This window comes from Oxyura jamaicensis, chromosome 1 (genome assembly GCF_011077185.1).
Source record: "Oxyura jamaicensis isolate SHBP4307 breed ruddy duck chromosome 1, BPBGC_Ojam_1.0, whole genome shotgun sequence".
NCBI classification, from domain to species: domain Eukaryota; kingdom Metazoa; phylum Chordata; class Aves; order Anseriformes; family Anatidae; genus Oxyura; species Oxyura jamaicensis.
In genome coordinates this window covers 81520215-81531963 of record NC_048893.1, presented here as the reverse complement: position 1 = coordinate 81531963, position 11749 = coordinate 81520215, and positions in this window count along the sequence as shown.

Sequence of the window (11749 nt, the reverse complement as noted above, 5' to 3'; positions counted from 1 at the left end):
ATCTTTCAGCCAGAGACCTCCTTGTTTGGCAATCTTATCCTCCCTTAACAATTTTCCAAGATCTGTGGCTACTCATACATTGTTCTTATGACTTGTTTCCAATTTCTATTTGTTATAAAATGTTTATTTATTTCTAAACATGGCTTTCACTCAGCCACTGAAAAGAGTATAGCCAAACACCTTTTCCTTGGCTTTTGGCAACCTAATAAATTCTCCTAAAGAGCTACCCTTTTCCATTTACACTGTTCTGCCAGATGTATTTTCCCAATTGATTCTACTCATAACTTTTTTGAGATTTGATAAATTAAAGCTTTTGAAGCTGTCTGTGTTTGGGATTTTCCTGTGCTTGGCCATGCTAAATAAAACCAGGCTGAGGATACTGGTCCCTAGAAAACCACCAAGTCATGCTGGCTGACTTTTATGTTATAGAGGTGTCATTTTACCAGCTTTCTGGAGAAAGTTATTAAATGGCTACCATCACTTTGAATCCAGAAAACAAGGTTTGATCTCTTTCTGAAAGACATTGTTTGACCTCGTTCTGAAAACAAAACAGTTATCCAGAACTTTGCATGTAGAGATTGGTCCAAATGAACACAGAGGTCCCTTCTGGCCAGAAGAGTCTCTGAACAAAAGAGAAACTCTACTGACGTTTAATTGGTAACTGCAAATCTCCCAATTTTTAATTTCTCCATAATGGTGCAGGTTTGAATTCTGGCCATTATAGAAACATGCTTAGGCTTGCCTCATTAATTTAATTGCTAGCTTTCTAACCTTTCAAAGCTAAAGGACTGGCACTTTTCATATTCCTCTTTTTCTCTCTTTCCACCCTGCTACACTAGTTGTATTTTCCTAGACAGTATTAGTTGGCACACTGTGCTACAGGCATCCAGCAGTCCTCACTTCTGCTTTCTCTCTTCTTGCAGGTGCAGGAATAGGATGAGAGGCAAAAGACACAAATTGGAACGTGGGAAATTCCAGTTATATATCAGGATTTTTTTTTTCTTTTAACTTGTGGGTGGTCAAATACTGAAAGAGGTTGCCCAGAGAGGTGTTCAAGACTCAACTGGACATGGTCCTGAGCAACCTGGTCTAATTAGACTTGCACTGAGCAAGGAGGTTCCATTAGATTATCCCCTGAGGTCCCTTCCAACCTAATTTATTCATGCTTTTATGACCTACAGCTCTAATATGAGGTAATTGTATCTTCCCTGTATAATCCTACCTCTGAAACATTTTTTTTTCCTATATATATCCTTCTTAATCACACAGCAACCAGAGGTGTTAAAACTCCAGTCATAACATCTGAGCAGGTCATTGTCATTGATAATGTCAGTGAAATTAAAATGTCTTATTAAGTCTGTGAGATGCTGCATTCCTTCGGGTCTTTTCCTCACCAGACTGCAGCCCAACGCTTCATAAAAACAGTCTTTCAAAACAGGTCTTATTTCAAATGTTAGCATGGTATAGTATGATTCTGAAGTGCTCTAGTGCTGCTCATTACTTCTTTTCAGGATAAAAATAGCACGTAATAGAAGTAATGAACTGAAGTACATATTTGAATAGTACTACACAGGCTGATAAAGGTGTCTCAATTAACCAGGTTTTGACTATACTGCTCTTGCACAATATTTGGTTTGGTACATGGTTCCTTCAGGCCTATATCAATTAATGCACTGGGCAGGGCAGGTGGGGCGCTATGATGCATGCAGGGATTTCGGAGCTTTGAAGTACTTGTCTTTTTAATATAAATGTAAATATAAAACATCTCATACATATTTTTGTAGATTATATAATCCTTTTTTTTTTTGGGGGGGGGGGACTTCTGGAGGACTAGGGATTTCAGAGCATTGCTAATAAGCTCTAGAGCTTTTCACTTGAGTTTGCTAGAACTGGAATGAGATAACAAAAGTACACTAAACAGCCTTCAAGGAAATTTCAAGATCCATTTACTGTTACAAGTAAAGTAATTTCAAGGGGAAGTACTTCAAGTTACAGAAGTTAAAGTTGTTAAAGAATAGCGCATAATGATGAGGTATGACAAATTACAACGGGCTCTGCAACATAGACTGAATAATTTTTTAGGAGACTAAAATTACATAAACAGTCCATCAAACCTCAAAAAGTTATAATATAATCAGATACAGCTGTTTTGTTGTTTTTGGTAGCTTTGTGTGTGTGTGTGTGTTTATTATTATTTTTCCTAGTTTGTACACTGTTAACATATACACCCAGGTATATCTAGGCATCTAATGTAATGGCCTTAAAATGATGTGGTAAGCAGGTGTCTTACAAAGAAGTATATATTGTATTGTGAGGAACATGGGTATACATCAAGAGACAGACAACTATTTACCAGCACAATGACTATAGCTTTTATACCCTCGCTGCAATTCTGAAAAGAAAAATACCCTCCCAGACAGTAAGCCTTTTGCAAGGATGATTACTTATCAATAATAAAAAAGCTTAAAATACATTTGTATCCTAATAAAACATTTTTCCACTAAGCTAAATAAAATCAAGCAAGAGAATGATCATATTAACATTAGAACTGGAATAAAGTTAACACATTTTTAAAATATAGTATGAAGTCAACAACTACACTTTAGATGAACACAAGTGGATTTCAAATTGTGAAATTACCTGTCTGAGCCTTAAAAATCCATAGTAATGGTAATATAACAAATGTAACCTTCTTTTCGGTTCTCTGAGGCAGCTGCTGGACTTACCAAGATTGCTGTTTACTGAGCAGCTTATGTAATTTAAAATTATTCAGTCTAATTGTTCTTATTTGATTCAAAATGATTTAAAACTCTCTGTTTCCCATTTTGGCAAGCTAATACTCTATGAACACAGTTTCCAACCCTCGCAATGCAGGATGATCTAAGGTAGCCATTTCTATATATTTGGATATGTACAAGCTATCATGCACACACACACAGTTTCTAAAGGTTATAAAAATCAGTCACCAGTAGGCAAGTGTCTATAGTGTTTGCAGTCTAGAGTTGTCTTCTGCTTTGGATTAGCCTCAGGACAGCAGCAGGCTGCATCTTGCTGGTCCAAGAGGAAGCTACCTGTGCTGCTTACCTTTAGGGATGGGGTTGTTATTTTCTGTACCTCCCCAGACATATCGAGGGAGGCTGCATCTTGCATCTCTGAAATATGTTTAAAAAACGCTTGTTGTCCCCTTTGACTTGAGAAGATTATCTTCAATTTAGTTCCGTGTCAAACCCTGAAAACTGACCTCTTTTGCGGGCAGTTTGGATATTTGCAACAATATATTTGCAAAAGTAGCAATAGAAGGGTCTCAGGATATGAAGTTTTCATAGGAAAAGAAAGAAATTAGTGCACAGCTCTGTCACCCAATTCATATATAGAATAATAGATGAGTTGAATATGATGTCAGTTTCTGACATTTCCTGTATGTTTAGTTTCCCTGATGACCTAATCCACCATTATTTTCTCTCACTTCACAGATACTCCCAGTGCACCTATCAATACTTTGTATTCTTTCATCCATTCTTCAGTTATTCTTGGTCCTGTTATCAGATATGACATAATATGGAAAAAGAGGTTTAAATACCAAAGCCTTATGCAAAGGAACTTATTTATTCCACATTTTCCCTGTTTCCTTCAAGTGACAGCTAATATAAGCTTTGAAGAGAAACTAGTTTATCAGGGAGTGTAGTGATAGTAAAAGAAGTGATGGCTTTAAACTAAAAGAGGGTAGATTTATATTAGGTATAAGGAAGAAGTTCTTTACTTTGAGGGTGGTGAGGCATGGGAACAGGTTGCCCAGAAAAGCTGTTGGTGCCCCATCCCTGGAAGTGTTCAAGGCCAGGCTGGACGGGGCTTGGAGCAACCTGGTCTAGTGGGAGGCATCCCTAATTGTGTCAGGGGGATTGGAATTAGATGAGCTTTGAGGTCCCTTCCAGCCTGGGCCATTCTATGATTCTATGATAGTTGTTCTTAATTCGTAACAAAAAAAAAAAAAAAAAAAAAAAAAAAAGTAAACTGTCAGCTTAACTTCTCAAATGATTATCTGTATTTTTTTAGCAATTAATTTAATTTAAGTTAGATACAAAAAGCAAACCATCTATGAGCAAAATCCTGTTTCACACATTAATTGATAATGTTTCCACACAGTGGACTTGCACTGCAGAACATACTACAATCATGTACTTCCATTTTCAGCCAGTTTTTCTTTTCATTCCATATTATGAGGACTGACAGATTCTCTTAAGCTCTAGGAGGACTTGAGTTAAAAAGGATGTGTTCTATGCTCTGGTCTCAAAGCTCATAATTGTTTCAGTCAGCATAACGTAGAAAAAGTTTTGTCAGTCTGTATGAGGTGTAGGCAGGAGCACTTCAGTACATCAGCATATATACAGGGTTAAATGTTTATAAGCTCACTGCCAATTTAAATTTGATATATTTAATTCTCTTGTACGTTACCATCACTTCCACGCCAATGAATTGCATTTTGTTTAAACAAGTTGGGAGACCAGAAGCCATGAGAAAGAGAGCCTCTCCAAATGCACTGGACTCTTTAATCTTCATCTCACAAAACTCAGACATTGTATATTAAATAAACCTAGTTTCCAGTTTAACTGGAACATCCTCTAGGACACAGCCAATTTAATAAATGTAAGGAATGAAGTTTAAATAGAGTTTCGCCTGCCCCATAGTAGCAACTCCTTCTTTCTCTGAATCAAAACTAAACAGGATGTACCTGAGAGCTCTGATGTAGTTCTCATTCCTGGACAACTGTTAGAACTTGCTGAAACAGGCCCTGGGACCAGCAGAATCTCAAGTCTCAGTCTTTTCTGAGAGCTAACATGTTTTCCGAGGCACTGCTGGCAATTGCTCCTAAGAGCTGCACTGGATACCTTCTTTGAGATGGGAAGACTTAGAATGTAATTTTCAGAAGGCTTTGGTAATCTCCAGTGACCAAAAACCTAATCAAAAGTGATTCAATAACTGCCCCTGATCATGACAAGAGGGAAGCAGTCTCTCTACGTAAGCCAAGTCCACCAAAGGTTTTCTCAGTACCTCCTGATATTGAGGCTCCTAGACTAGACTGCAGGTACCCAAACTCAGAATGACAAGCATGAAGGTCCCTGCTCAGCTGTTACTTAACTTTAATTCTATAGTGCTCCAGGCTTTCAGGTGACAAAAGTCAAGGTGCTGAGGGAGAGTTTATTAATTCAGGCCCTAGCAAGATCTAGTCCCAGCCAAAAGCCAGGAGAAAGCCTTTCCTCTCTTTGTATTATTTGTGGGACTTGATGTAGTTGGTTGTCTCAGAACACAGAACATATTTACTGAATCGGTTTCTGCACAAAATTAGATTGTAAGTGCTTATAGTTTTTGAAATGCAGTTAGGATGATGGTTCTCTCTGCCTGTGAGACTGGGACTATTTCTTACAGCTGCTTTGTGGTTAGAGCCCTCTGTGGAGTGGGTGCAGGCCAATTCCCAGTCCTGTCTGTGTTATGTGTGTACACTTCTATCCCTCATATTATAGAATAGTGCTGTAGTCAGCTGTATTCCCTGAGAGGTAGCAATTCTCAACCGCTCCTGAACCTGTGGACTATAAAGAGGTAGCAAAAGTATTCCTTTAGATTATGAGGGCAGTCTTATAGACGAGGTCATTCCTGGTCTTTTCACAGCTCCAAGACACTGCTGATGCATTCAGCACAATAAAATTTAATGCAAAACTCGTAATACAGTCCAAAGGACAGCAACGTACACCCAGAACTTCCATGACCCAAACAAAGTACTAGAAAACAGAGGCCAATCTGTTCCTTCTCCATCTCTGACCCAGGGACTATGCAATTCTTCTGCACAAACTGGAACTGATTCAGAAGTGATTCAGTCCTGCTCCCGCACTGACTGTAGCCTGATACACTGAGAATTCCTACAGAGACAAAAAGTAATTCAGGATCCCCTCATAAGAACTATGAACCTGCCCCCCTGCCATGTCCAGGATAGCCCGGCTCCCAAAGAACAGAAAGGGGATCTACCTGTACTCTTCTCATAGCGCGATACATCCTTCTTTTTAACAGGTGCAGGTGCTTGTGAGCAGAAGCTTCTAGCCTGTGAGTCCTGAAGACAAGGAGATAGCTATTAGCACAGAATGAGAAAACCACATCCTAGAAAGTGGTTAGGTTTAAGACGTGTTTGTCCTGACTTTTCTCATAGACTTGTGTAGGTGGCTCCCTCAGCAGTGTGCTAATCGTCAAAATTTCCATTTGGAAACATTAAATTCTCCCCATGAACTGTACAAACTCTGTGTTTAGTACCTTTTGGTTTCTGGATGTGGGCATACAAATCCTTAATTATGATTGCAGTGTTGCTGTAGCCAGGAGAGTCTCAGTTAAGCAAGATTTGTAGAGATGAAGTTTGCTATTGGAACAACTCACATACAGAGAAAAGAAAGCAGGTTGTCAGGCCCTTTTCAAGACTTATTTTCAAAAGCTCTCCTTGATTTATCCACAAATAATTGGATCTAATAAAAGATATTTTCTCTGTGTATAAAACTTGTCTTATCACTTTATGGCAAAAAAATGTTTTACCCCTCTTTCCTAGGTTTTAAAAACTTTCCTAGATTCCAAAATTTGTCCTGTACAATCCATTTGGAGAATACTCCCTGCCAGAGTTGATCTTAGTTCTCTGAGGAAAGTATAAGCAAGACAATATAATTTCCTGATCTTTTCGCACTGTGCTATCAAGCCACTTAGCAGAGATTTCAGCCTTAGTGGTACTCAGAGACTCTAGAGGCATTATGCTGGAACAATTTCATAATCATACCTCCTGAGTTCCTAGATGCCACCCAACAATACCTTGGGAATTAATACACTTGTTGGGAAGCTCTTCTTGCTTTTTAATTAATCAATCATCATTTCTGTATCAGTATTTAATTTTCTGGGGCAGAAGAAGAATGTTTCAGCATCCTTTATGCCTTTAACAGAAAAGTCCAGTCCTACACAGAGCTGAGGAACTTCTCGCACTGTAAACTGGGTTGTTGTCGTTGTCACAGCTGCCATCATCCCGGATTAGAGCTGGTCTGATTTTTCACCGCCCCCAGTGACTACTTCAGTTTCAGGCAACGGATCTTGCAGTTCCTCCGGAAGCTTTCTGGGGTTTCCAAGGAAGACACCTCTTACTTATTTGGAGGTCACACCATTTCCTATGGCACTAAGATCATTTCCTTCAGGACGTCCTTCACCTCCCTCCCAGCAAATCCCAAGACCAGCTTTCTGAGAAAACAGCACACAACCCTTGTGTACAGTACACCCGCTTTTGATCATTTCATCCCATTCTTTTCCCACTCCGGCAAGTATCTAAAAAACATTTGCCTCACATAAGTAAAATCCTTATCACATTAAATTGCTACCTGTGTGTACCGTGATCACTTCAGCCGTCTACACTTTAGCCCTCTGTTGCTTTTGGAACCTGCTGACTTTGAGGGATGCAGCCTGAGTTGCTCGCACTATTCCAAGTCCTAAAAATGTGCTCCCTGTGGGTGGCAAGGCACGTCCATCAACATACGCTGTAGTTAATCTCTTCCACTTCATTTTACCATAATATAAGTGACTTGCACACTAACAGCTAACCCTAAACTTAACTCCTAACTCTAACACTAGAACAAATTCCTAGTCCTAAACCTAATTCTGTTTATAAGGCCCAAACCCTAATATTAAATGTAATGGCTAACACTATCCCTAATACTTACCCCAACCCTAACCTTAATGGCTAACCCTAAAACTAATGCTAATGCAAGTATCCGACACTAACCCTATCCCTAAAGGCTAATCTTCACCCTAGCCCTAACTGTAAGGTCCCTAACCCTACCCCAAACCCAAACCCTAAGGTTTGGAGGGCTACGAAGATGCTTAGAGGACTGGAGCACCTGTCACATGAGGACAGGCTGAGAGAACTAGGCCTGCTTACCCTGGAAAAGAGAAGACTGAGGGGAGACCTCATCAATGTGTCTTAATATCTATGGGGAGGATGTTGAGAGGATGGAGACGGTCTCTTTTCAGTTGTGCCCAGTGACAGAACGAGAAGCAATGAGCACAAACTGAAGCACTGAAACACCTTCATATGAGAGGGCAACGTGAGGGTGACAGAGCACTGGCACAAGCTACCCAGAGAGGTTGTGGCATCTCCTTCTCTGGAGGCATGCAAAACCCATCCTGTGCAATGTGCTCTAGGTGATCCTGCTGGGCAGGGGGGTTGGACTAGATGATCTTCAGAGGTCCCTTCCAACCTTGTCCGCTCCGTGATTTTGTAACTGTAATGACTAACCGTAGCATCAACCCAAATGGCTAACCTTAACCCTAACTCCACCACTAACCACAATGGCTAGCTTAACCCTAACCCAGCCTGAACCCTAATGCTAATGCATAACCTACCACTAGCATTAAGTTGTACCTGTAACTCTAACACTAACCCTAAGCCTAACCCACTTAACCCCAAACCTAGCCATAACCCTAATGCCACTAACACTAACTGGAACACTGACAATAATGGCTAACACTAACCTAAACACTACATCTAAATCTATGGGCTAATCCTAAAAACACCTAACCCTAAAAATAAACCTAACAGTAACCCTTTCCCTAGCCCTAAATCTAACCCTAAACCTACACTAATCTTAAACCTAATGACTAACCCTAAGGCCCCTAGCACTAGCCCTAAACCTAAGGACCCTAACCCTAAAGGCTAACCCCAACGTTAATGGCTAACCCTAAATCTAACTTGTAACCCTAATCCCTAACCCTAGTCTTAATGGCTAACCTTAACTATAACCTAACCCTAACCCTTGCCCTAGCCCTACCCCCTAAACCTAACCCCTAACCCTAATGGAGATCCCCAACCCTACTGGCTAACTCTAGCCCTTATTGCTACCTTGGAGATATATTTTCAGTCCTTTGTCTTCTTATTATTTCAAAAATGTCATTATTTTTTTCTTTCAGCAAGAGACAAAAAAGTGGTTGAATAGTTGCTGAAAATTCATTCTTAAATCTGAGCTTTCAAGTTCAGTCTTTCTGAATAATTGCTTACCTTTCCTTCATGATCTCCCACCAAGTATTATTCTTTTCCTTTAACATGCTTAAAGTTTTCACTATTTTATTCTTAAAACATTGCTTTGCTGCTGCTAACTCCTAGTACTGTTCTACAAAAGCCCTGCTGTTCCGGGGTCCTTCTTATGTAATTTTTTGTGTTTCAGTTAAAGCCTAATCTAATTTCTCTTTCCCTGTCTCCGCCTTGCACCAAACCTTTTACAGAATTACTGAATTAGAGCATCGTTGAGGTTGGCAGAGACTTCTGGAGGTCACCTGGTCCAACCCCTCTGCTCAAGCAGGTACACCCAGAACAAGTTGCCCAGGACCATGTCCAGGTGGCTTTTGAAGATCTCCAAGGGGGGAGAATCCACAACTTCTCTGGGCAACTTGTACCAGTGATCTGTCACACGCATGCTAAAGAAATGTTTCCTAATAATTGTACAGAACCTCTTGTGTTTCAGTTTGTGCGCGTCGCCTCTTGTCCTGGCACTGGGCACCACTGAAAAGAGCCTGGCCCCACCTTCATTGCATCTTCCCTTCAGGTAGTTATAGATATTGATAACATCCCCTCTGAGCCTCCTCTTCTCCAGGCTGATCAGTCCCAGCTCTCATGGTCTCTCTTCATAAGACAGGCACTCTAATCCCTTGACCATCTTGGTGGCCCTCCACTGGACCCCTCCAGTATGTCCAAACCTCTCTTATACTGGGGGGAGGGCAGAACTGGACACTCCTCCAGGTGTGGCCTCGTCAATGCTGAGTAGAGGGGAAGGATCACCTCACTGCTGGTGACACTCTACCTAATGCAGCCAAGAATACCATTAGTCTTCTTAGTGGCAAGGGCACATTGCTGGCTCTTGTTCCACTTAGTGTCCACCAGGCCTCCTAGGTCCATTTCTGTATAGCTGCTTTCCAGTCAGATAGGGGGGTTAGTATTTAGATGCTCTTCTGATTTAGCCACATTGGTTTCCTATTTCAGCTCTCACTCAACAACTATTTTGTTTACAAGAGAATCACAGTCAATACATTGCCGACTGAGTAGCAGCATCAAACATCTGTTATCTCAATAACCGTTCAGGTAAGGAGAATCTGTTAACATATAGCAAAACTTCCACCATGAACAAGGAAACAAATTCTACCACATCAGATGTTCCTGAGGCTCACACAAAGGGTATTGTCTCTTCATCCAACTGCAGCCAGGCTGGCTGGCCAGTGATTTGACTCAGGTGAAAACTGGATGCAACACATATGTGTGACAATGAGTCTAAATGGTGAGACAGAAAGGCAGAAAGTCAAAGAATATGTAGCATTTACAATTTTATTACTTCCAGCATGTTTAGGTCTCCTTCATCATTACTCTTGGTGAATTCTTAGAGTGGGAGGAAGATACTCCATCATCATCAAAAACCTATGCACCTCTACTGTTTTTTCTTGTTAACCACAACACTGAGTTGCAAGCAAATACAATACAATAAAAGCAAACAAACAAACAAAAAACTCGTACAAGCTCTTAGGTTCTAGATTTTGCTCAACTTGTTTTGAAAACACATAAATTAGATCTAATTAGTTTTTAATCAATCTAGTTGAAGAAATTACTCTTCTGGCTGCTTTCACAGGAAACTTAAGTTAAAAGCAAATTATAGCTCTCGGATTGCTACAGACTGGAGACAACAACTTCCTCTTTTTCACTCATAGCAGCCTTTTTCTCTATTTTTAATTAGAGCTGATGAATAGTTTGTCCTGGGCAAAGAAAAGGATGTGTACAGAAACTGATTTCAAATTCATTTCTAATAAAGTTGAATAAGTAGTAGATGCAGTCTGGATTTTTCTTCCCAGACAGCTCCTTTTTGAATGCCATGTATAAACTGTGATTCAGAGACAAGAGTCTCAGGTGTGAATATTTGATTTATGCCTGGAAAGCGCTATTGCAGTCATAAAACTGAGCTTTTATGAGGCTCACGGCATGTTCATAAGCAAACTTAAAGCAAATCTTAATGGATGATGAAGTCACAACTTTTACTAAGTTGTCAGAATCAAAATGAGGTTACAAGAGAAGCAAATGAAATGTAAATAAATTGATAGTACAGAAGAATGAAGTTATCAGTTGATCAAAGAATTATAGGTGTAAATAGTCAAACATATAAGCACAATTAATCTACTGAGACACACAGAAAATTAATCACTACATGACAAGCATAGCAGTTGTAGTATAGCTTTGGCTTTAAATTTCTTTTATTTTCTGTAATTGATATGGAATCAATCTGAATATCAGCATTCTTATACAAAAATCCATACAGCTCTATTTTCATTGTGTCATCTGATCTCAAATTAACTTGGTAGCTTTTAGCAGCAGAGAATTGGGGAAGGACAGACAGTTTTGTTTAATCTCATTGGAGAAAGTTCAGTCCTTGCCAACAAAACTACTTCCCTTTCTAGTAATATAGTTTGAGCAAACAGAAGTGAATAGAAGTGCCAGCCATAAAAAGTAAACCCTTATTCAAAAAGGGCTATTTCTTACAGGCAAAGGGCTTTTTTCCTAAAGGCAAAATTCAAGCAAAGGTTTTCTAGAAGACAAGGGCTACGCAGCAATTCAGGAACACCATGAGTAACACTAATGTTTATAAGAGAATTAAATGTGCTTTGAAACAAGGGGAATTTCAGCTCTGAAAGAGGAAGCTTTTGGACA